Raw genomic sequence first — 6,000 nt, forward strand, 5'->3', positions numbered from 1 at the left:
AGGGAACAAACAATAATTTATTGGAAAAGTAATCCGTTTTTGGAACGTGCAATCGACGTTACAATTGATTTATTTCGGTGTATGTACCTGTCATCAAAATAATTTATTTAAAAAAAAAAAAAAACCTAGGACTAATAATGCATGTTTCGTGCCCACGAGTGCAGTTATTCCTATCCAGCTTCACACACAAAAAGCTAGGTTGCTGATCACTGGCTTGGTGGCATCTCCTGAGAGCTCAGGTACTGGTCAGCAGCCCTAGATCTCTAAACTGAAATAAACAATTAGTAGCCTTGTTTTATATTTTCTGTGTACCTTTAAGCTGTGCCTGCTACGATGCATGTATCTCCCTCAGCAGACATACCTGCACGTTATTACACATATTGTATCTGGAATACATTAAAACGGTGTGGTGTCGTTTGTTAAGCATTTCATGTCATTCAAGACTATATTATTGTTATTTAATATACTGTATAATAATAGTGTAAAATAATTGGGTAATAAATGTTTCAAAGTCTCCTGGCTGCAAAACCAGGGCAATTAATTTACACCACATTTATCCAATAAATCAATACTATTAAATGCAGCTGTATATTGTACTTTGATAAAGTTGGAATATTTTTTGCTCCGGTTGTGCCCTAGGGATGCAGCCAGGAGGCGTTGGTTACGTCATTTACTTAGACCAGGCCTGCACAACATATGGCCCGCAGGCTGCATGACACCCTGTGCGGCCCGCGACGGCTCCCTCCAACTACCCCCCCCCTTCCCTGGTAGGGAAGGAACCAGCAGTGTGTTACAGCGCGCTCCCCCTAGGGTTGCCAGGTGTCCGGTTTTCACCCGGACAGGCCGGTAATTCCGATGCCTGTCCGGTATAAAATCGGAGGTAATACCGGACATCTATGTGCCTAAGGCCTCGTTCAGGGTGCAGGCTTCGGAGGGAGGGCGTGCTGCCGTGCGAGCTGCCGTGGGACACAATGTATTCAAATTGAATACTGGTTGTCAGGGTAGCAGCTGTCCTGTCTCCAAAGTACGGAGTTGACACTGGCTACAGTTTCAATAAACAAACCAAGTCGTTTTTTGAAGCTGCAGCAGCGTCACTAGGACCTCGGCAGCCAATGAATCATTCTTGAGAATGATTTCAAGACTGCAACTTGGATCCCTAACCTCAGGTCTGTAGTCCCGCCCCCTCCCTGCCTCCTCAACTCCTGAAAAAGTCTGCTGGGGAGGATGAACACACATCGCCAGCAGACTGCCGCCCGCCCTCGCGAACGCCCGCCCTCCAACTCCTGCCTCTGGCACCCTGAACGAGGCCTAAGGCGGGGGCGGGTGGAGCACTCGTGAGTCTGTGCAGCCTGTCCCTGATTGGAAGAGCGGAGAGCCAATCAGAGGATAGCGGGGGCGGAGCCCACACCCCACGGCCCAGAGAAGTTTATCCTTCCTGGCTTTAAGGTAAGGACACAGATTGGGGGATGGAGGGGCCTGGGTGAGATGATGACAGGATCGGGGGACAGGGTGAGAGGGATGGGGGGGACAGGGTGAGAAGATGATGATGGGGGAGGGGAGATGGTGATGGGTCCAGCCTGGGGAGATGAGATGATGATGGGGGATATTTTACATGTATTGGGGAGGGGGGGTATATTTGAAATGCATTGTGGAGGTAGGGGTATATTTGATATGTATTGTGGAGGTGGGGGTATATTTTATATGAATTGTGGAGGTGGGGGTATATTTTATATGTATTGTGGAGGTGGTATATTTTATATGTATTGTGGAGGTGGGAGTATATTTTAAATGTATTGGGGAGGTGGGGGTATTTTTTAAATGTATTTGGGGGCGGTGGGGGTATTTTTAAAATGTATTTAGGGGGAGGTGGGGGTATTTTAAAATGTATTTGGGGAGCGTGGGGGTATTTTAAAAATGTATTTGGGGAGCGTGGGGGTATTTTTTATGTGTTTGGGGGGGGGGGTTGTGGGTGTATTTTTGGACAAGCCACCTGGCAACCCTAGCTCCCCCCCATGCCCCCTCCCTCTCCCGCTCTAGCAGTGTAGTGCGACCCGGAACTTCGGGGTCTGCTGCTAGAGCGCGCATCCCTTGTGCTTCTCCCTGCTGCCATCTCTGTTGCCTCCGCCGCCGCTACCACCTCTGCTGCTGCCGCCGCCATCAGGTAACATGGGGGGGTAGTTCATCCATGAGAGGTTGGGGGGGCTGCTAAAATGGGCTGGGGGGCTGCTGAAATGGGCAGGGGGCTGCTGAAATGAGTTGGGGGGGTTGCTGAAATTGGCTGGGGGCTGCTGAAATGGGCTGGGGGCTGCTGAAATGGGTTGGGGGGCTGCTGAAATGGGTTGGGGGCTGCTGAAATGGGTTGGGGGGAGAGATGTGAGGTGCAGGGGGGAAGAGATGTGAGGTTCAGGGGGGGAGAGATGTGAGGTGCAGGGGGTGAGAGATGTGAGGTGCAGGGGGGAGAGAGATGTGAGGTGCAGGGGGGGAGAGAGATGTGAGGTGCAGGGGGGAGAGTGAGGTGCAGGGGGGAGAGTGATGTGAGGTGCAGGGGGGTGGGATGTGTGTGGTGTGCAGGGGGGTATTATGTGTATGGGTGAGAGGGAGAGATGGGAAGTCTCGCAAAGGTTGATGAGGGTTTTTGGGGGAGATATAAGGATGATGATGAAGGGTGCTGGGGTAGATATATGATGATTATGATGATGAAGGGTGCTGGGGTAGATATGAGGATGATGATGATTTTACCCGTGCGGCCCCAAACTTTTTTCCTTGGAGCAGTTCGGCCATCTCACTGTACAAGTTGTGCAGGCCTGCCTTAGGCTATATTCATATTAGAGGAAAGAGCGCACGCCCCATAGCGTAAGTTTACCGTAAGTTTATTGATCGGAAGGGGGAGGGAGGGGTAAAAATTGCACTCACACGGGTACAAGAATAAAATGCATTTCGTGATAAAATCACCACCATCCGGTCTGTACTTGAATTGGAAGTCCCTCAGTCTCAAGGATGAAGGATCCACGAACTGTCAAGATGTCCAGGATAGAAGTATGAAGATGGTCAGCGCAAACTCATGGACCTCACGATGTTGGTGGAACAGAGTGGAGTTGAATAAAAGATGGAATAAAAAAGAATAAAATAAAACACAGTATTAGTGCATGCATCAACGTGTGTGGGGGATGAAGGGGGGGGAGGGGGAAGGAGGTGGGGGATGTGAAGGGTGGGGTGATAGTGGAGTGCCACTGGATATACAGTAAATGAAACGTGAACAATTAGTTTCAGTGACTCACACGGGCTTGTGTGAGACTTCACCCTCAACGCTGACTGTGGTTCTTGAATGCAAACTCCTATAAAGGAGTGACAGTAAATAAAAAACTCACACGCCTAATGTGAGTTCGTTCCCTCAGTGGGTGATGTCAGCCTGTTTAGGTGATGTAGGTACGTCACAGCAGACTATCCCCAATGGGTGTCGTGTGTGAGTGGCTCCTCTCCCCGTCACCCATAGACCAAAGTATGTGCAAAACCAGAATTAGTAATATAAACAGGTCTTTATTGGTAACAGTAAAACATGAAAAAACAAGCATGAACAAGAATAAAACGATGAAAATACAAAGTGAATAAACAATGAACGCACTCACACTAAATGGCAACTCTTGTTGCCCAGCATCAGCCGCGTGGTTTGATCCAGCAAGGTCTCTTCCTCCGTTGGTGTTCTCACTGACGCGTCCGGCAGTGGAACCGGAAGGGAGGATCTACACCGGATGTCCTGCGGTTGGCTGGGTCCCTCTCTCAATGAGCTCCGGCAGGGAACAACGCGTTTCGCAATAAGCTTCGTCATGTTCCGTCTCCGACGGGGAGAGGAGCCACTCACACACGAAACCCATTGGGGATAGTCTGCTGAGACGTACCTACATCACCTAAACAGGCTGACATCACCCACTGAGGGAACGAACTCACATTAGGCCGTGTGAGTTTTTTGTTTACTGTCACTCCTTTATAGGAGTTTGCATTCAAGAACCACAGTCAGCGTTTAGGGTGAAGTCTCACACAAGCCCGTGTGAGTCACTGAAACTAATTGTTCACGTTTCATTTACTGTATATCCAGTGGTACTCCACTATCACCCCACCCTTCACATCCCCCACCTCCTTCCCCCTCCCCCCCCCCTTCATCCCCCACACACGTTGATGCATGCACTAATACTGTGTTTTATTCTATTTTATTCCATCTTTTATTCAACTCCACTCTGTTCCACCAACATCGTGAGGTCCATGAGTTTGCGCTGACCATCTTCATACTTCTATTGCAACGTTAAGAAGGACTCGGGGTTGCCTTCTTCAAGGTCAAGCAGCAGCTAAAAACAACAAAAAGGGCCAGTATACATTTTTATACTCTTTTATACTACAACATAATTTTTACATTTTTTAATTATTTAATATATCCTAGGCGTTGAATTATTTTCTAGCCACACATCCTAGGGAGCGCCCCAGTTCAAACATCCACCTAAGATGTCGAGGATGTGTGGATGAAACCGCAAACTGTTCCAGAGATCCCCGAAATGATCTTCGTGCTGGAAGGCCTCTGCAATGTTATGGCGCTCGAACCAGCCTGTTCTTGCGCTTCCGTGATGACGTAGTGTCTCTGCGTGTTGCGCGTTGCGTAATGACGCTCCCTGACGCGTTTCGTCACTCACGGGTGACTTTTTCAAAGGGCAATGTAGAGGGGGTGGACGACTCAGTATATATACCCTAATGGTAAGCGTAATCACCCCTCGATCCAGCTGGAGTGAATAACTACAATAGTTAAAGCTAATGGAGTCATCTATTAACATATTAATGTGAAAGAAGAGAGACTATTGATAAAAGTCCAAGTTAAAGGGGGAGAGAGAATATGAAGGAACATAAATGAGGTCAAATGCTGCACAATATACCACATACAATCGACTACATTGCTAATAAAAAAATTATTAAATATATAATAAAACATTAAAAACTGCCATATTAAAATATATATATATGTGTACACCATAATTGAAATAATAAATCAAGCAAACTGAAGGCTATATATGTGATAGTTCAACATAGAAATATCACCATATGGATATGTGATCCTAACGTTTGATCATAATTCTAAACATAACAGACAGTGAACAGATGACATAAATGAAAAAAATGCCTAAATGAGTATGAACCTAAAAGTATAATCGATCTATAATAGGGTTATAGATCATAAACAAGAACATTAAAATGAATTGTAGGTGTTCCCCTAAACGTGGAAGGGAAGCGCTTCTATCATGGGAATGGATATGTTGATTAATACTTAAACTATATGTATATACTGAAGGATGTATATGAAGGTCTAAGAGATTGTCATAAAAACATAAATATGTATATATATATATATAGAAAGAACCAGAAAAGATATATTAACAAAAATAAGAAAAAATATAAATTGTGTGAAATAAGTGATTAAATAAATGTGCCTGTATTTAAATAATATACAACTCTCACATATAATGGAAAAGTGGAATATACTAAATATTAGAAAGTGCTGAATATGCAATGAAATGTGCTGGGTGTAAATAAAATCTGCTGGGTGTAAATAAAACATCTAGTACCTATGATGATACTCTTGGACCCAATGAATATGTACTAGGCTATTAGATTATTAATACATAGCTTAAAATAAAGGCCTCCGTGAAAGATATATAATTAATTTATCATCCAGCACATTTATCCATGAAAGAAATATAGGAAAAAGTATATGTATATGTGTATATGATACATGTGAAACAGTGTACTAAAATATAATATAATGAATTAGAATGAAGATGGCAGATATCAACTTCCAAATTCTGAGAGAGATCAAGGAAGGATACGGACAGATGGATATCTGAGGAAAGCAGAGGAGACCAGAGACCAAGGAGACGCGTCCACAGGAAAAACCTAGACCAGTGTACTGACATCCAAACATTCGTTCAGTCCACCAGGGGTCAAAGTGCCCAACTGGTGGAT

Source organism: Ascaphus truei, chromosome 5 (assembly GCF_040206685.1).
Source record: "Ascaphus truei isolate aAscTru1 chromosome 5, aAscTru1.hap1, whole genome shotgun sequence".
Lineage (NCBI taxonomy): Eukaryota > Metazoa > Chordata > Amphibia > Anura > Ascaphidae > Ascaphus > Ascaphus truei.